General features: G+C 42.8%; 1 protein-coding gene across 4 annotated transcripts in view; it reads right to left on the bottom strand.

The window, feature by feature from the left end:
• Positions 1-15,343: 15,343 nt before the first annotated feature.
• Positions 15,344-20,546, bottom strand: part of VTI1A (vesicle transport through interaction with t-SNAREs 1A) — a 284,395-nt gene continuing 279,192 nt past the window's right edge. For all 4 annotated transcript variants that reach the window (XM_064464159.1, XM_064464156.1, XM_064464160.1 and 1 more), the window contains one exon: positions 15,344-20,546. This exon is cut by the window's right edge and continues 6,393 nt beyond it. The gene's annotated coding sequence lies outside the window, so the exon portion shown is untranslated.

The raw sequence follows: 20,546 nt of genomic DNA, 5'->3' as shown, positions 1-20,546 counted from the left end.
TTTGCCTCTAAGATTTCTCTCTCTACAAGACGTTGATGGAAATCATCATTCTTACCTTCACAGATTTTTTTAAAAGAGGAGGGACCGTTAGCTCATCTGGAGAAAACCCTGATAAAAGGTATAAAAAGGTCTGTAGCTGTGCAAGTGCTACAACCCCTCTTGGATGTCTTTAGGGGCCCTAAGATGAATGCTCCGAGCACAACAACAGGAGTTAGTACAGTCAACCTCAATAGCCAAAGAACTGAGGATTATACTGGCTCATGTCTCCTCTGTTGTGGCACAGATGGAGACCATGCAGTGAATTCCCTCAGGGTGAAAATGGTCCCCCTTCATTTTGGAAGATAGGTGAGGACAGAAAAAACATTACAGAGCCCAGTAAAGAGCAGGTGCTGGCACTTTGCTTGTGCTAGCAAGAGTGATGTAATACTGAAATAAAAATAATTAGGTTGTTGGACACAAGCCTTCATATAAAAAACAACATAGAAAACACATGTTTTCACATGTTTCCAATGCAAAAACCACCTGTACTCAATTGGTTTCATGAATGTTCACGTGACAGTGAAGTTTAAACGAGCACGCCGTGTGGGTAGCCAGCGCACAATGGTTGGTCATGAGTAATGCTGCGGGTGAGCAGTGCGTCTTGCACTCTAAACATTTTGCTTGTCCTGGGATGGGCCAGGGGAACATGCAGAGGAAATGCCTCATTTTGTGCTTCTTTGGGAGAAGGAATGAACCTATTGTCTACTGCACTGGGCAGTAAGTACCCGACTCTGAGCCCAGTAAAACTAGTGGGAATCAGACCCCAGGATCTTGTTGACATTCTGCACATTCTGTGGTTTCTCTTTTGTCAGGACGAACACTGCTTTTGTGAGGCAAGAGGGAAAGGGAAGGAAAGAAATATTCAGAATTCTCTCCAAAGTAATTTATGGGACCATTTATTGGTTTTGCTCTCTGTGTATATACTTGTGTGCATGGTCTTGGCCAGGCTGGGTCATTGGTTGCTGCCTGAGAGTTTACTAAACTGAGAATAATCTTTTGTCTCCCATGATAACTCATACTTTGAAAAGGGAATTCAACAACATTGGCTTTTTTAAAAAAAACAATTGTTCATTTGAAAATATGACCCCAACAAAATATTTTACAACATAAGGACAGCTAAAAATGCATTTGCCAACAGTACAGCATTTGACCATATCCCTTGGCAGAGAGAGGAATACATGTTAACTCCACCTTAAAGAAAAGACCTAATCAGTTGAAACTTGCTGGCAGTATATATCCTGAGTATCACTAGGGCTTTGTAAATTTACAAACACTATAAAACTAGTTAAAATTAAGGTTAAAAAAAAAAAAAGGAACATACCAGGGAGCTGGTCTACAGTGCTGCAATGGTTTGCTTTGAAAATAAGCAGCAACAATGAATCATTACCTGATTTTCACGCTTACCTGCCTCTGATTTGCCCTACTAAACATTTTTGAAACTGTTCTGACCTCTTTCCACGTGGTAAAAGTGTCTGTAGCACCCACACATACACAATCTGTATTTTTGCAAGACACATATGAATATAATATTAAATTATCTTGCCTAAACAATTCAAATGGAACTAAATTGCCTTACTAAAATTAAAATCTGGGTTTGCAACTTCTGGTAATTAGCCTTCATCATGTGCATAAAGATGTTTGCAGGAGAGGAGATCTTTCTTCTACCCTTTCCTCTTCCAGATTCAAGAGGTAAATCTGGACTCTCTAAAAAAGGTATAAAAATAAAAATTTTTTCCCTTTCTACATCCATTAATCAGGTTGAAAGACCATTATTTTCTAAATATCCAACCACCTTTGCAGCTCCTGAGTGATCTTTTCTGAGTCCCCACCTTGCCTCACAAGCTCAGGATATGTGGATTTTCAGATTCTGTTATCCTTCAATATTCATATCTATAGAAAAGAGTGACAGGTTTGGGGAAAGATCCAGAGAATTATTCCAGACTCTTCAACTCAGATTTCATTTCTTTTCTTGATAGTCAGCACCTGACTGTAATTCATTTTGAAAAGTTTAAACAGAACCTTCTATTTTTTGCTGACTTTGGAGCAAGGGCATTTGTCTATCCTTCATTAATCTTTGTGTCACTTGCAAGATAGTCTAAAGAAACATCATACCTTTTCCTTTTGGAATAGACTCCCTAAACAGAGGTCCATTGCTGCAATCCTTGTGCCCATTAAAGTTCTGCTAAAGGCCTCACAGTGCTCAGAGAAAGATTATTAGACTGGGCCAGATGCTAGTTAGATGAAGAGAAGACAAAATCTGGCACTAAACCAGAAGGCTTCTCCTTTGACCCCCCAGTAAAGAGTTTAAGTCATTGGCTTTCAGTGGGATTGAGTTAACAGAAATAGAATGAATTTAATGATGAGTGATTCCCAAAATCCCACCTGAGCATTTGCTGGTGTTGGATGGCAACATCAGCCGAGTGCTTCTCAGGACAGTTTGAAAGACTATTGATCCCTTTAGCTGTCCTGTAGCTACCAGGTACTTGCTTGCTAATATTGGTAGCCATTTACCTACTTGTTATTGCAAGAGGATAGGAGTGTACTCAGTCTGAACTTAACTTCCAGCCAAAGAGTGAGAACTTGTTAATATATTCCAAGAGTATCTCAAGTCCCATTTTTTCCCCTCCGTGGGCTCACACAGTATCTTCTCCACCCTCTTCACCCTTAGAATTAAAGGCAACTAGATATGAAGGACAAGCCTGAACCTTCATAGCAGATACTTCTCCCCAAAAAAGAGAGTTATTCCCTATGTAGGACTTCCCCTTGCTGTGACCTACTTTCGGTAATCACAAAAAGAAACTAGAAACAAAGAATCCCAAAATCAAGGCTTGGAGATTTCATAAGAAAAGGACTGAAGAAAGAATAATGACATAAAAAAAATTACTGAAAAAAAATGTACAGAGGATTGGCTATGGATATGTCCGAGGGAATCTGTGTAATAATCTGGTACTGGAGAAAGGCACTGTTACCCTCAAATCTCCAAAAACTGACAAAACATATAAAAGACAGTTTTGGTGCACAGTTACTCCCAAGTGTATTATTATGAAGTTCTTCCAGAAGGGACTTCACTGTAATAAGAGACGAGTTTGTTACTCCGTCTTACAAGTCTGTCTAACCTCATATGTTCAATCTTCCTTTCACACTGTCATCGAGCTTGCTTATTTCCCGATAACCACACTGTCTCACTGACACGGGAATATGTGAGTCAACAAGACTCACATGGAAATGTTTCCTATCCATTAAGCAGTGTGGTGCCAGAATGCAACCCAGGATGTCACTGCAACGTGCAGTATCGTCTTAAAGAAAAAAGTGCTCAACAGATACATGGGTTAAGGGCACTGCAAAGTGAAGGAGCTGGCTATTGCCAGGGTTTGCTTCTCCAGTATACCAGCTAAAGTGGACATTATTTCCTTCAGCTAGAACTCAAGATAACTCAGCTCATCCAAATAGTACTGGGAGAAAAGGAGCTGTGAAGAAAAAAGGGTTTTTATTAAAGCCTTCTGAGTTTTGTCACTGAAATAGTAGGTGATTTTTAGCAAGTTAATACTTGCTGAAATAGGCCCCTATTTTCAAAGGGGCCTTTAATTTAAAACATCCAGCTTTCTGGGTATCCAGCAGGCTAGCTTACTGGGTGTCAGTCTGAGTTGTTGGGATGGGCAGGTGGAACTGGGGAATCAATGTCAGGCCTTCTAGGAAACAACATCAGTCGAAAATGTTGACCTCCACTGCTCCACGCTGCATCCTTCTGCAATGACGCTGAATGGCAAAGCCTCACATAATTATACTGCTGCTTGTAAAGTGCAGTGGACGGAACATGCCACGTTGGTGTTCATTGCTTTTATTACTGAGGGGGAAAAATTTTTCACGAGGGAAGGAGTGAATGAAATTCTGAGTGCTGTGTTACTCTGGTTAACTTCTGGGAATCTAATTATTTGTGAAGAGGTACACTTAGGAAATTATTATATGCGGGTGTGAAAAATTGCTAAAGAATCCCCCTCACTCCCCTCCTCATATACCTTACCCTTAGAAAAAGAAGGCAGGTAAGGGTACATTTAACATTCACAGTCTTTTATACTACTAAGTGAAATCAGAACAAAATATGGTAATTAATCCATTGTGCATTCAAGGATTCAGGTTTGAGCAGCAGATGGGAAAAGTTGTGGATCATAACCCCATGCAATATTTGACAGAATATCAGTCAAATATAGTTCACACATCTTCATGTTTCTGTCAGTCCCTCTTATCTAAAGTTAATTTAAAGTGACAAGAACTACATTAGCACTTTTCAAAGGGTAATGCAAACTTTAGAATATTCGCCTCAAATCAATACCCATTCAGACTCCTAAATGGTCAAACTGGCAAGTTCCTGAAGGTGATTTCACTTCGCTTTTATGCTAAATTTGTCATCTGTTGCTCGGGATTATGCATTAGCCTTTAAATAAATCAGTTCAAAAGTGCATTAGAGAAGGTGGTACCTGTTTATTCGGCACAGCACTCTCATGAACACAAGAGTACCCACATGCAAAAGCTGCCTCAGAACCAGAGTCAAGTCTAGTTGTGCAAAGTAATATAGTTTGGATCTTAGCCTGTGGGTTATTTTTGAACAATTCTTCATACACGAGGAGTACTTTGATGCCACTTGGGATTGGGACACCTACTTTCATTTCACTCCTGCAATAAAAGAGTCCAAATGAGAGACCTCACACAGGCTCCCACAGAACATCTGGTTCTGTGGTCCTGGTGCTGGCAGCACACTTCTGCTTTCCTGAAAAGTGGATTATTTGATAGAAACAATGATTCCTCTCCTTTTTTTCAGTCAAAATAGCTTTCATGAGCACATGCACGTGCATATCTGTGAAAGTATGCTCGTATATTTTTGTGCCTGACTTGGGTGTGGGACCACAGCGACATCCAAATCCTCTGATCTAATGCTATTGCTGTGCTGGTTGCTTGTGCTTCTGCTCCTTGCGTTCACATTACCAAATAAGAGATCACACCCTGCAGGGATCCACAGAGCCTTCTCCAGGGAAGGCGAAAGCACTTCTGGGCGTTCAAGCTGCACACAGTCCCAGTATCGTCCCCCTTCCTCCCCGCCCCTGTTACAAATGATTTAAGGCAGGCTGTGAATGAGAAACATAAGGTAAACACTATTTAGTCTTTATTGCCTTCCGTCCCTAAAGCGTAACTTGGCCTTGCCTCTGGAGACGTGCCCAGCTCAGCCCTTCTGGACACACAGTCACCGGCTGGGATATGTGTGTGTCTTCTGGAGAAGGTACAAAAGGGGAAGGATCACATCGATCGAAGGACTCCAGCTTCTGGAGTTTGCTGGGGCTGAGTCACATGCAGTTTGTAAGGAGGCACAAAGCCCACCGGCAGTGGGTGGAGTGGGGAGGGGGATGATAACATCCAGTCCCTTCTCATTCTCCTCCTTTCTTTTCCATAAAGCAAAACCTAAGATAATCGCTTCCCCAACAAAACAGACTCCACCCCACCTCGAATCCCTTGCAAAGGCTGTGCTCCGAAAGGGGCAATGAGGCAGAACAGCAGGCCAGCCCTGGCTATTCATCATATGTGGAAGGGACTTAGATATTATAAGATGGATGAATGGACAAAATCTAAACATGTGCCTGGCTTATTTATGGGACTGGCAGAAAACGCAGAAGGAAAAGTAGCTAGCAACAGGGTCCCAAAAGAAAAAAGTTAAAATAGGCCAGATATACTTTTCCTCACCTTTTCAAATCTATGTTAACTTTCCCAAGCCGTAGCAAGACACTTGAGTTCTTGGGCAGGTTGTGCATGATAACTTGTTAAGCTGCTCAAACAGCAGGACTCAGTTTACTTGTTCCAGGTGACATAAACCCCTGCTAAAACCCCACTGCATCTTCCCAAAGGGCTAAACTGGATCCTCTCAGTGCCTTGGGCTGTAATAGTATGGAAGATGCTTCACTGTGGTGACTTTCTGTAATTTAACCACTAGAATAAAGAAAATATTTTCCTCTACTTCTTGACAAAAAGGCTTGACTGGGAAAAAGGTTCTTTTCTTTCAGAGCCCTGACCTATGAGTAATTTTAGGTTCATATGAATAGATTGCGTGCCAGCTGTTACCAACTGATGCAACCAGCGAACCTGGGTTTTTTGTGTGTCCAGTCACATACACTGAGGTGACATACACTCGGTTCTTTTCAGCATGTCATTATGTTTATGCAAATGTCTATATTTGTAAAAAAATAAATATTAAAAAAACACCAAGGTGCAAAACACCTCCTGGAACCTGACATGCCCTCCACTCATCTGCTTGTCCTCCCCTGTACCTCCTCATTGCCCATAGACCCAAAGTGGGCTGTGCCAGACAGAGGAAGCAATGAACAACTGGAGTCAGGTCACACATGTTCTTCATGGTTGGACTCAGTGATCTTAAAGGTCTTTAACAAACTAAATTATTCTATGATTCCTAGACCACTTGCCTGCAGCACGAAGCAGCACCAGCTGGAAGGTGCCCAGGACAGAGGAGCTCCAAAGTACAGGGACCTTGAGCTCCTCTTGCCTTGGTGGGGTTTCCAGATGAAATGCAGATGTCCAAATCAGGCTTACTCTCTTAGTTTTCACTTAGATGTGCTCCAGCAGAGACTGCGTGCTCCTCTGGGCTGGCCAAGGGCTCCCTGCCACTTACATGCTTTGGAAAAACTGTTGTGCGCTGCAGCTGCTCCCTGGGAGGATGGGAGGATGGCCAGAAAAAAAAAAAAAAAAGAATCTCCTTCAGGAATCCAGGAGCCAGACCACACCTGGGACCTCAGGAAAACCCAGAAAAAAAGCTGTGATGTTGCTGCTGTTGAGTTTCCTCCCTGCAGGCTGGCCAGCAGTGCTCTTTGCTGCCTTTGCTGCACCAGCACCCTGTGCTGCTCCTGGCTGTGATCCATTTAGGGTTAAACAAATCAAATTTGCAAAGCACTGACTTGTTACTGGATGCTGGGGTCCATGGGGAGCTTCTCTTCTGCCTCCTTCTTCTGCACCCATTCTTTGTACCCCAGACCCCTGTGATATCAGCTGATGAAGCTGAGGCCAACACTGGCAATCCCAGACACTGGGAGTTACAAATCTGTTCTCCTCATTCCCATCTCTCACCTACAGACAAGGATTTAGTGAGGGATGTGTTAGAAACGAGAAGCACATCCCAATTTGGGGGTTAAACACTGTTTTTCCTTTCATTCAGAAACTTGTGCTACTTTACTATGCTATTCTTGACATCAGAACTACAGTGGTCTGTAAAGCAAGAGCAAAATTATTCTTCTTTTCCCCTCTGTATCTTGACAGAATTACGTATTTTCCACAAGACACTGCCTCCTTTTGAGGTATGCATTGAAAGCAGCCATACAAAATGCTTTGGAAAACTGTGCTCACACTTTTCTCTAGTCATCTTTTTCTTAAGAAAAATGCAATCAGTGAAAATCGATGTGTTCTCCCTGCCCTACATTTTCTATGTGATTTCTCAAACTTTTAAAGAGAATTTCTCGAACTTTTAAGAGACCAACACCACAGGAGCAAAGCACATCCTCCCGGGAAGACTGGTAGTGCCAGCAGGGCTGGCAGCAGAGCTGCAGAGCCATCCGAGCAGGTCACCCCCTGGAGCGAGAGCCGTGAGTTCCTCCAGCCTCGGGGGCTGCCCAGGAATGGAGCTGGCACGCTCCCTCCTCTTGAGCAGACCATGGTAGCAATTAATTGCATAGTGATGCAAGGATGCAATTAGAGGCCGGCCAAACACAACTTACCCCCTCGCTGGGCCTCCAAATTTGGAACATTTTTGCTCAGCAGTGCACCCAGACATGCCAGCGAGAGTTGACCGTGGATGAGTGTCTGACACCCTTGTCAGCACCACAGCGCTGCCACCCTCTCACCCCATGGGTGAAAGGAGTTGGGTGCTGATGCTCTGAGCAGGCACTTGGATATCTTCCCACTCTGTTTTGCCAAGATGCTCATTTGGGTTTGTTTTCCTGACAGCACTTCACCCTAGCAATCTTGATCTTTCTTCCAGGTGGCCTTTTAGATGGTGTAACTCCCTGAGTTTATCCTTCAACCTGCTATATTTCAATTATGCCACTTATAAAGAATGCAGACTACTTACGTATAATTTGCTTGTTTGTTCTGCCTTTGCTGTTCCCTGTGCTCTCCCTTAGTTTTTATCCTCAAGCAGTGAACTACCCAGGCCAGGGCAGTCCTTCGTGGTTGGTTGGAAATAAGCCAAGCACATAAAATCTTATGATTCTGGGTCCATCATCTCCCCTTCCCCCAACCTCACCACAAATGGACTCTATTACTAATCATAACTCACAGCCAACATCTCTTTGGTTTTAGAGAGGAAGAGATTTTCAGCCTCGGGCAAAAGACATCCAGTCTGATCATGAGAGATGCTGAAAGCTACGGGGGTTGCTGGCTCATAGTATCACTGAGGAGATGGTCCTTGGGGAATAACTTCCCTTCTCATCTAAGTTTTCTTTCATCCAAAATTCAGACCTGCCCTGTCCCAGTTAGCTGAATAAAATCTTTAAAAGTAAAGAATGGTTTTGGGTGCCTCTGGTGGGTGTTTTTTTTGGGTACTGAGCACCATTGAGGGAACCTGATTTCCAGAGATGGCCAAGCAACTTACTTTCTGAAAAAGAAATCTCTTTACACATCCGAAGCTGAGCACCCTGAAGTGCAGGAATCTGGATTCTCAGGTCCCTTTTGAAAATTTTCATAAAACACCTCAGAACAAAAAAAAAACTTGAAAATTTTGAAGTTCCCATCAGATATGGAGTTTGGTTCCACCTGCTCCACTACAAAAACCCCTTTTATTTTGGCATCTTGCAGCATTTAAAAATGTTGCAGAAAGACAATAAATGTGTAGAAAGCAAAGTTTTACTGTGGCTGAGGTAGAGGTCTGCTACTTGCACTCTGCTACCCTGTCCACCTCTTCCCTTTAAAGCCAGTGGAGGAAGCTCCCCCGCCACACTGACTCTGTGTAATATATACACCTATATTTATATTATCTTAATTACTTTGTATCACATACAGTTTTTAAAACCTTTCTTTTAGTAACAAAGCTTTCCAGCTCACTTTTGTCTGTCTTTTAAAAACAAACAACTTAAAAGAGGGCAAGATCAATCAATTAAATTAATGAGAAAGATACTTAAAAGACTTTCAAAGTCTCCTTCTTGCAACACTAATATGTAGATTTCTTTAAAAAAGTAATCATTGAGTTCACAACTCAAATTAGCACCACCATATATGTTAAGGGAGGTCTAGCTCAGGAGGTATGAAATTTGGACCCCACTCCATGAAAGAGAGAAACCACATTTGGTTTCATTTTATGTTTTGTTTCACTGCATTTTTCTCTAAGTAGCTGGTGATAGCCTTTCTATTTTCAGATTCAACGTAGCGTGCATGCTTTGGGTTATTTAAAGAGAGGAGAGTTGTGTGTGTGTCTTTATGTACCAGGTGTAGCAAGCACGGGGCAACATGCTGCTCAGCTGTTGGAAAAGGCATGAAGAGCTCAGCCTCTGAAGCAGCTGGCAGGTGCCCGTGTGTTGCTCTGCAGGCACAGAGGGATGGGGAGATGGGTAGGGGATGCTTGAGTTAGTAAGAAACAAAAACACAGACAGACACAACTGAGGCCAGGCTTTGAAAGGACAAACTATAAAGGCTACAGACGGATGTCTTAGCCAGGAGGCATGGAAAAGTACGAAAGTAAGAAGCAATTAGGAGTATTTGTCATAAGGAGCATTAGGAAAGAGAACAACTTTGACAACCTAACCTGTGGCATGCAGGCAACTTGTGGCTTGTTGTCACTGCAGCCAAAGTGCAAGAGGCACCATCTTACAAAAGAAGCAACTTTTTCCCACTTCACTCCCTCAAGGCCCCATTTAAGTCACTGCAGCAGCTCTGCACTCTGTGGTGCAGCACCTCCTCTCCTTCACACTAATTTTCTCTTCGGTGGAAATACTCCAGCTTCCACCACGAGCAGGAGAGACTGAGCACAAAGCACGTGCCCTCCAACAGCACCAAGTGAGCACTGCACTTTGCGTGTCGCCGTCACAGATAAGCAGCGGGGCTGAGAAGTACAAATCGCATTTCGATGTTGGACACATAAATAATGTTCTCCTCTCCACAAACAGTCAAAGTCTAAGGCTGGATGAGAGTTATGAGTGTGCAATATTCTTTCCCCTGGTTAGTGAAGGACAGGATTGAACCTGTTCCCCTCATGAGTGGCTGTCCAGACCCCCTCCACTTTCACCTGCAGAGTAACCATGTCCACTGCATTTGCCTCTGTCCTCCTTGGCAGGAGACTGGCAGGACATTTCCCCAGTCTAATTTTAGGGATCATGCCCATGTATCCCTGCTGCCTATAGACGGCACCTCAGATCACTAACCTGCTAACTTAGTTTCCCTGGATAGGAACCTAAAGTTGCATGGGACAAGCCTGGGCCTGGGAGGCAAAGCCCAGTGTCCCTTTGTGCCCATTAGCAGAGTTATGCAGGCTCCTTGCACCTCCACCGAAGGATCTCACATTACTCACCTGAAATTTGGCTGCGTGAGTACGCTCCGTCCTGCACTCCTGAAAAATCAATGCAAAAAGACTATTCTCCAAGCTGGTGTCTTAATGAAGTTTGGAGCAACACCCCTATTTTGGCCGATGGAAATGCCTGAGGCCATAGGAGATGCTCCCGCTTCCTGAAGTCCTTTGAACAAGGAGCCTCAACAAGTGGAAAGACCAATTTGAACAGAATTTTTAGCAGCACTGAGAAATTTAATTATCTCAAATTTGAGAGGAGGGTTTAGTCTTGGTTAAAGAAAAAAAAAATATTCCCTGAAATATTGTTGAAAAGGTATGGAATAAGATTAATGGTGAAGTAAGTGTGCGCGTGTGTGTATAAGCACGCTACAGAATTCTTTTATCTTATTGAAAGACATTTGATACTTATTAAAAGATTATTGCTTTAAGGCATATTTTGATTTTCTGCCTAAGACTGTGTGGAGTGTCTTGCTACTGAGATAATAACAAAGAAACCTTAAACATTAAAAAAATACCCACATGAAAGATAATATGTTCCCTATTAGTACTGGTATCATTTTCCGTGGGATTACTTCTCTCCAAGTATAACAGAAGTTTGAAAGTAAAAGCCCATTTCCAGTAAAAAGAGACACCGCACGGTAGGTTTGAACTTTTTTTTTTTTTATTCAAAACTGCTGGTGTGTGATACTTCATTAAGCAATTATCAAGTGACTATTTACTTCAAAAATTTATTTACAGTTTCAGGATCTGTGCTAAGGAGAATACAATCAACCATGCTGCATATATCAAGACAGGCAGAGTTAGACAAATCTATTAGGCATGCCCCAACAATGCTTCTAAAACTTGAGAAAGCTACACTTTTTTCTGCTCTTAGATGAAAGCTTTTTGGGGAGCCGAAGAGCAATCATGTGCAATTTTAGAATGATTGAAACCTTTTAGAAACTTGTATATGTATTTGATGTATTTTTTTTATATATATATTTGATGTGTGTTTTTACTTTGGTGTTTCTAGTTTCAGTTTACAGCACCTTGCTTTCAGCCTCCAGACCTTGCAGATAGCTGGAGAGTCAAAGCATAACGTGGGTAGAAGAAAATTTCAATGAATAAGACGGCATAGCTGTAAATATAAGCTCCCTTTAGCTGCAAAACTGTTAGTTTAATGGAGTAATTTAATTTTTATTGAAGATAATTAAAGTCCATTTTAACTGATCGAGGAGCAGGAGATGATAACCTTCTTCAGGGGAAAGAAAAACAATTACGGTACATAAAACTAAATAAACAGCATGGAGGCAAAAGACAATCCAAATTTACAAACCCTTCCTAGTGCACAATGTACTGAAGTTCGAATACCACATTAACAACCTCCTGAGCAGGGAGACATTTTAAATACATGCCTGATTAGTGAAATGGCACACGCCGTTCATTTTTCTATGAAGATGTGCAAATATGTTATTTACTCAGAAGCATTTACGCATTAAGATTTAGATGAGTATTTTCTGTCTTATGACCTATACTTATTCCAACACTTATTTCAATAACTTATCCATCACTAGAATAACTGTGCTGTCTGTATGAACACGTATGTACTCATTTGTATGAACATCGATGAGCAGGCTATATGGAATACACTTAGAAGGAAAAAAAAAAGAAAGCTGTGATTTCTTTTTCCTCACAGAACAGAAAGGTTAAGGGATCACTGAGTGAGGCAAGAAGTTCTTTGGCATTAGAGGGAGACTGCAGATCAAGAGAATATTATTTTAATAGCAAAATAAAATCTCTTTTACATTCAGTATTTCCTTTGTTTCATCCAGGACACTAGGCATTAGAAAAGGGACACAGCCCTAGGAATGTAGCAACCCAAACCCCATTAAACATGCATGGGGAAGATTTCCAGCCTGCTGTGCAGGGAGTTACATGCCCAGGCTCTGTTAACAACAGTAATTGTGCATATAATTTCCTGTGCGTTGCTCTGAAAATTCACCCTACAGACTTTAGCTCCATGTTAAGTAACTCAGCAACCATTTATTATATTCTGAGGGCGGAAACCAGAACTTTGAAACTGCGGGATGGAAGTGGTCGCCTTTGCTGCCTTCCCTTTCTCACAATTTTCCCAGCCTCAATCAACCAGAGGGAAGCTCTGAGGACCCCATCCTCAGAGGGAGTGCTTCTCCAAAGGATGCAGGGTCTCCTGTGTGGTGATGGCTCCCTGTACCTGGTCTGGACTCTGCAGGACTGGTGTTGGTCCATGGTGGGGTAGATGGATGTCTGCTTGCAGGCAGACCTCTCTGGACCTTGGTTTCAGCTCTGGGGACCTTGCAGAGGCCTGGAGGGAGTAGTCCACATGTGGGTGGCCCATAGAGGAAAGGCACAGCTGCAGTGTAGTGCAGGGCTCATACCCACAGGGGCCAAAACAGGGGAGAACTGGCAGCTCCCACGTGGTAGAAACAAATAAGCATGCCTAAAGTGGCTGACTCAAGGTGCTTCAAGAGCAGGTTTGTATCAGAGTATTGAAGTGGCTGACCCCAGAGAAGAGGCTGGTGCTGAGGTCCTCCCAGGGATTCTGGATAAGGGGAGTCACTGAGAAAAGCTACCAGGACAGAAGGTGCAAGTGAGCCTCTGAGTTGAGAAGTTTGGAGCAGAAAACCCAGCTGAAAGTGCCCCAGTAGCAGGCACAACCATGCCTTGGAAAGCTTAGAGTTTTATGGGATCGGGCCATAGAATATCCAAAATGAAAACTTTCTGTCCTGGAAAAGCAGCAAAATGCCAAGCTGCCTTTCCTGGCAGACAAGCAATTAAAAGTTTGGCTCCATCTGCTCACTAGAGTGAAGGCAGAAAGCAAAACGGAGACTAGATCTGAGGATACTGCAGAATCAGGGCAAGCCATGAAGGTAATTTGCTGCAGGAAACCACTGGGCTCCAGAAGATCTTACAGTGAATTATGCTGAATAAGACCACCCCCTATCCCCATACAGTCCTCTGTGGTTGGATACTAATTAAAAAAAGTACACAAATTAATCATCCACATAAGTACATACACACTTAAGCACCCAAACCACCAGTCTGACCGCAAAACTAAAGAGTCCCATCTTCTCCATCATGCTCCTCACCAAACCACCCGCTCAGCTGCTCTTTTAGCACCAGAGAGGAAAAAACGGGGGGGAAAAAGCAGAACAAAATTAAGATGGTCTTGGCACAGTGTGCCCACAAGGTTAGGCTGTGATCCACTAATGAATAAGGTTCTCCAGGGAACAATCCCACATCAGTAGGTGGAACGGCTAATCTAATAGGTTTCTTCCATATCTAAATTCTATAATGGTGTAACTTGCAGCAGGGAGCATGTGATCACTCTTTGAATAAGCAGTGGGAGGGGAAAGGATATGTTTAATGGCCAGAATTAGTTTCCTTACATTGGTTTCCTGAGCCATTGTGCAGACTATGCAGCCTAAGAGTAGTGCAAGACTTTTTTTTCCTTTTTTATTTTTGAATTTGAAATGGGTACACATCAAATACACCCATCCCCCAGTCACAAGAAAATTCTCGCCACATGCTTCTGTCCTCCAGACTTACACAGCATTTTATTGTATGGAACACATCAAAAGGGTTTGGTTCCCTTGTAAAAGTTTTACAGGAAAATCATTGAAGAGTAGTGTAACTTTTTTTTTTTTTTTAAATTCAAAACTAGAACCAATATTCTGGATTCCCACACTTTGGTGTGGACTCAGAGAGAGCTGTGCTTTTCTGTACAGTAGAGCAGAAATACAGACCCTATATAATTAGAATTGCAGTCATGGCCTGTGGGATCTAGTGATTTGGACATATTTTATTTAACCAGCTTAGTAAAAGGTAATATTCAGCAGCTGTGATCTATAGCAGAATTACAATTTTCAGGGTCAAGGAGGGATTTTGATATTAGGAGGTTGGGCAGAATTGCTGTAAAATCTCATGAGCTGTCGTTAAAAATAAATGAGAAAATAGGTTATCCAAGAGTCATTGTAAGGGAAAAATCAATAGGCAGTGTCTATTCACTTGGGCTATCAAAATCCTTGAAATTTGAACAAAAGTTTCACGTTTAGTGTGCTGTAGGTTTTGAAATGTAAGTGGTGAATGCTCTGTGGGTACAAATTCATTGTGCTCTGCATTCAAACAAGGAGAAACCCTTCTGAAGTTCTGGAGTTCTTTATTAAGACACTATAGTTCCTTCGTCACTAAGTCAGACATGTAAAACAGTTGCCAGCAAAACTTCAGAAGCAATTTTAGCTAACTGATGACAAACTCTCTCTTGGAAATATATCACATTTCTTTACCTCACCTTGCTCCTCTGGGGTTCCCTCCTGCCTCTGGCTCCCAGTGGATGCGGAAAGGGGCTGCAGCCGTGGAGCCTGGGCAACTTTCTGCAAGCACACTCACCTGCTGCGAAACTGCGAACGACGGAGATTGGAAATGAGCATTATTGATAATTCGGAGCAGTACACATAATTGATATGGAAAGGGAGTATCATCCTCATTCAGAAACAATTAACTTCCCCCTCCAACACAGCAGTTCAAAGAAGCTCAGCCTGTTAAATATGAATGAGTATAACTTCAAAATATGCAACTATTAGCTATTACAATATACACACAGAGTAGGATTTTTTTTTAAATTTTATTCTTGTAGCTACCAAATTTGTGTGGTGGATGCAGATGTGCAGGCACACACGTTGCCCATGGACTCCAAGCAGTTAGAAGTGGGGAGGGGAAAATGAGAGATACGCACTGCTGTTGGATTGCATTATTTTATTTGCACCACAGCCTTGTACAACCCAAAAGTCCAGTTAACTCTTGGTTCAAGACAGGTATCTGAGGCTTTACTGAATGTACAAGAAATCGCAGACAACACTCATTGTAAATGGATATCCCAAAAAAACCACCTTTCCCCAAAGCTCAACCACACTGAGGAACTCAACAGACACTTCTGCAGAAGCCCAGTGAAGATTTCTATATTGTTAATTTGATTGCAGAGGGTGCATGTTAAATAGAAAAGAACTGAGTTTGTCACTGTCATCTGAATCCATTCAGTCAGTGCAACAAAGGTATATTTAACTAAAATATGAAACAGACTTGCTAACACTGCATTATTTTCTCAGGCTTACAAAGTTAAAAAAAATATTAAACTGAATATAAATGACTTTGAGCATTTTTTATGACACCCACAGCCTAAGTGATCCAGATAATGTAATCTAACCATCATTAGAAACCATGAAATTACAATTCCTCTGGGATGGATATTTATCTCTCTGTTACATACAGAAAGGCGATTAATTAGCAGCTCTTTCAGTGTTTAACATTACTGTGTACTGAGGCTGATTAAAATCTACCTATAGAACAGCTATCATAGCTAACATGTAATCCGGGGGAAGTTTAGCTAGGGCATGAAGAATCACCTTAAAAAGAAAACTTTAAAAAAGGTAGGTAGCTTCAAAGCCAAAACCCAGGCTTCCTTCTAATTTCTATTACATGCAGTAATGATGACAATTACTGAGATATCAAAAACCTCAATATTAAAAACAACCAAACCCACGTCAAATATTTTTGCAAAGCAGTAAAATTCACAGAATACCCATTCATTTTTGAGGAATGTATACCGTGCACAGTCATGAAGTGAATCACACAGCAGTGTCTTGAAGGGCTTATTCTGAAATTTAAATGGGAGTGTTGGCTGGGGCGTGTGTGCGTACCCTGTACAGACAGCACAGTGCGCACACGCTGTGTGGGCTAAATTCATATTTCTGGTGTAATTTCACTGGCTTGTGTGGAATGCACCAAAGATGTGTCAATGTGTGCACACAGACAGTTTCCTCCAGGATCTCACGAGGGACAAGAGGACATGGATAATTTCACTTCGGGAGGAATAAACAGAGGCAACTTTAGTAGGTTTCATTTCCACAGCGTCCCTACTGTGAATGAAAATATTGGAGGAATTTCATGTAAGGGAAGCTGAAACACCAGAAAAATCCCAAATCACTAGTCGTTATTTTGAAAATAATTTCCTATTTTGGCATCACTGCAACTGGGTACGCACACTAATATGTTTGGGCTGGTTGAGAAGAGAGAAGAAACTTTAAAAGCAAATGTGAACGAATCAGCAAAAAGACATGGTTTTATTTAATTTTTTGAAACTATCGGCTGAGACCACAGATCAGTATTGGGCATAGATCATATTTTAGTGACAAGACACAGAATGAAATTAGAAGTACATTTAAAACCAAGTGTGAAGAAAGGACAATTTACCACCCCCACTCCCCAGTCCAGGTCCCAAAGAACTGAGCCACTGTTTCCTAATCCTCTCTGTTGTGTCGAGTATTGTGTAGATGCTGCTCTCTTCTGGCTGCCTACACAAATTTTAATATGCAAAATGTTAATAAAAAGTGAAATAACAGGCTGCAAAAATCAAACATGGCCTCAGTGTGCCAAGGATAACGGAGGCACCTCTGAGGCCTCACTGTGGAGAGGTGACCCATACCCAGCTGCTTCATAGTTCTGCTCCAACACCACACTGACCAGGAGCTCCTCCAAAATTCTCCTCCTGCCTTCCTGCATACCTCACTCAGGATGGCCCAAGTTCATATCTGGAGGCAAGGGGAAGGCATGCTCTTATTTTTCAAGCTGGAGATGGCCAGCACTACCTACTGCAGGCGCCTGTCCACCGTACCACGCAGGACAAGGGGCACAGCTGTTAATGCTGCTGGGGTTGTGCGATTAGCCATTTCGCACCTCATGGCAACCTGAGTAGCAATAGCTCAGTTTCATATCCTTACAAAAACAAGAACAACTGAAACCCAGTGAGAAGTTTAAAAAAACAACCCCAAACACACAAAAAAACTTTTAAACTTTCAAGTGACCGTTGCATCAGGACGAGGGTCTTTGAGCCTACCCAGCACAACCAAGCCACCCAACCAAGCATATCACTGGTCACAACCCCTCTGCTTCAGAGATAGCAGAGGAGGAGCAAGATTCCTTTGAATAGGTTGGAGGTAGGAAATAAGAAGTCACCATGGCATGCCGTTGCGCCACTCTGGAGTGCAATAGGGTAGGCCGCTACTGGCGTCCAAGGTGACCCCAGGATGGCTGACCCTCTCGCCGCACTGCAGCGCCGCTACACACGCAGCCCTGTCAGGCACCTCTAACCACCCCTTCAGCAGATTTCCTCAGGCAGATCTAATGGCCCTGCTGGGTCATTCCTGTGCTTCAGCAGAGGTGCCGTGCTTACCGCGCCAGCCATCTCAACTGCCCACGTGGAAACATCATGTAAATGTTGTCTGAGAAAAGGCAGGTGGGACCTGTGGGCAGCGCGAGTTCAGACTGTCGTAGGCACCCAAGTCACCAGTCTGAGCTTCAGGCTAGCTCAGGCACTGCATGCAAGCCAAAATAACTCCTTCTAGAGACAGAGGAAATCAACCAACACAGACTTAAGCCCATGCTAATTTGTTGTCTTTCCTACAGTTTCTTCTTAAAAAATAAAACTCATCTCTAACCCACAGGACAACATCTGGCCACGCTCGCTGTCACTGAAGCCCCACCAGTCACCCAGCCGGGACACAACGCTTGGGCTGAAGCCCGGTGAAGGTGAGACGTATTTTCCCTGGCGAGAGACCAACTGCTCTTGGTGGCAGAGGACGCGAGCTCTGCTGCCTAGTGTTTGCGTGGCACTGGTTTGCCTCTGCCGCGGGAAGGAGAGGAAGCACAGTCCTCGTGGTGTCTGCAGGACTCACAGGGATATCTGTTACAATTCATTAAGTAGCGCTTTAAGAAGTTACAATAACATTTCAACAGTTTCCAGAGGGAGTCTCAGAAACTACAGGAAAAGCCGACAAGTTTCAATCCATTTATCAAAGCACTTCAAGACAGATGAAACAGCAGAGCTGCTTAGTGAGGAATGTCTCTTTTTTTCTGGGTGTCCAGAGCATTTCAGTAAATAAAAAGCTCTTTAAAAATAAGTCAATACAATGGAATCCCTTTTGCCTTTTGCCAGCGCTTGTATTATACTTACACCCAAATGACCCTCCTACCTATAATACTGCAGCATTTACATACACATCAAATGGGTGCTTTTCACTTACATAATACATTTAATCCAAGGATTACAGAGCACATAATATATTAAACATTACAACACCTCGTGAGGTAGGTTAGCACTAATGAAGTGGCAGTGGGTAAACTGAGGCACATGCTAGCTTTATGACTTGCCTGTGGTCCCACAGGCAATCAGCGGAAAAGTCATTAAGACACTCTTCAGACAAACAGCAGACACACATGTGCACAGACTTGTATGGGTAAAATAGACTAATCCATGTTTTCAAAAGCAACTTTAGCTACCCATCCGGAGACACTCACGTCCTGATTTTCTGAGGGCAGGAGAACAAAAGGCAAAAAGGAGAAGATAAAAAGAACGGCAAGCAAATATTTGCTGTTGAAAAAACATTTTTTTTTTGTATGTCAAATTGTGTAGGCAAAACAAGAGGCATCCAAAACTGAAGGACACTTTAGATGCTGGTCTCCAATAATTTGATTTTCTGAGTAAAGATTTTTCTAGAGCTGCAACAGGGGTTTTGTTAGGGTTTTGTTCAATAACGTCGGTTTATATTTAGCTTTCGTACAGCAGATAGAGGAAAAAAAAAGTCTTTGGTTAGGTCTTTGAGCCAAGCATCTAGGATAAAATTTTCAAAAGCACTCAACAGTGGCTTTTGAAAACAGAATTAGGCTAGTTGCTGAGACAAGCTTTGAAAGCTACCCCCTACCTCCTTTAGCATTTTAACTCAGAGCTGATTTCCTCAGTTATGGTACCGTTCCTCATTTTAGTCTCCCCATCTCATGGCCTTCACCAGTTGTGCTAAGTCAAGTTGGATTTAAAACCAGGAAAACAAGCAGGAGACTGGGCGATGCGGGACCTTGCAGTCATGACCTCCCCGGCATGTCTGCCACCCGAGAGTGGTGTAGCTGGACACAGGGATGCTCCCTGGGTGGCTCCCACTTTCCAGCCAGCCTTTGTTCTCTTTGTGGGAGCACTGGCTAATAGAGGTGTACACCCTCTGCCTGATGGTTAGGTGAGGCTGTAATTACCTCAGTAATAATGGTCTGATTCTTCCCTGCTCTGTGCCTCCTCGGCCGGTCAGGAATACTTGTCTAAAGTGGGTGCAAAATGCTACTAGATCAGAAAGATGACATTTTACATCAATGGAAATGACCAGGTGTAAGGAACAAAGGCCTACATAACAATGTTCTCAACTCTGTTGTCCTTTAATTAAGCAGTTCCTCGGGCAATGACACTAATGAGGCCTTGTTTCCTCAGGGTTGGATTCTCTAGTATCTAAATGGGATGTGAGCTTTTCCTGGGGAGAGAGGCATTTATAATTTCTCCCTCCCAGGTAGCGTCCAATTTGGGTGGATGTCACGCTGCAGCCTTCCTCTTGGTGGGGACACCAGTGGGACTTCTCTCTTCTTGGCTGCTCATTTTCCTGAAAGCTACAGGAATTTTTGAGAGCTCTGCTCTTCTATTAAATTTGGCTGAATTTGGTCAAAGGGATGAAAGCTAGCAGGGGATAGGAAGACAAATGCATCAGATGAGACGGAGTAAAGTCATAAACCTGTTTCTACACGAAGAGAAGGTCAAATATAATTTTTACTTACAAGTAAGTTTTCTAGTTGTGTGGTAAACTCATAGGGTATTTGTTTGCTGCTTCGGTAGGCATGCCTGGCTGCAACGCCTGCCATCGGTGTTAATAAAGGGAGAATGTACAAGCAAATACGCGCAAGCAGGGCATGCAGCTCAGGGAAGAGGAGAGGTTACTCAGCTCGGTGCGGAAGAGATCTGGAAAGTTCATTAAATCCACAGAAGCAGTGATCACATTCACTGGGGATGGTGCTGACCGGACAAGGTCATGGGTCTGAATGGAGAAAGCAACTGAACAAAGAAGAAGCAAGAGAA

This window comes from Phalacrocorax carbo, chromosome 12, assembly GCF_963921805.1.
Source record: "Phalacrocorax carbo chromosome 12, bPhaCar2.1, whole genome shotgun sequence".
NCBI lineage: Eukaryota > Metazoa > Chordata > Aves > Suliformes > Phalacrocoracidae > Phalacrocorax > Phalacrocorax carbo.
Note: the sequence above shows the minus strand (reverse complement) of the source record. Positions and strands in the feature narration are given on the sequence as shown.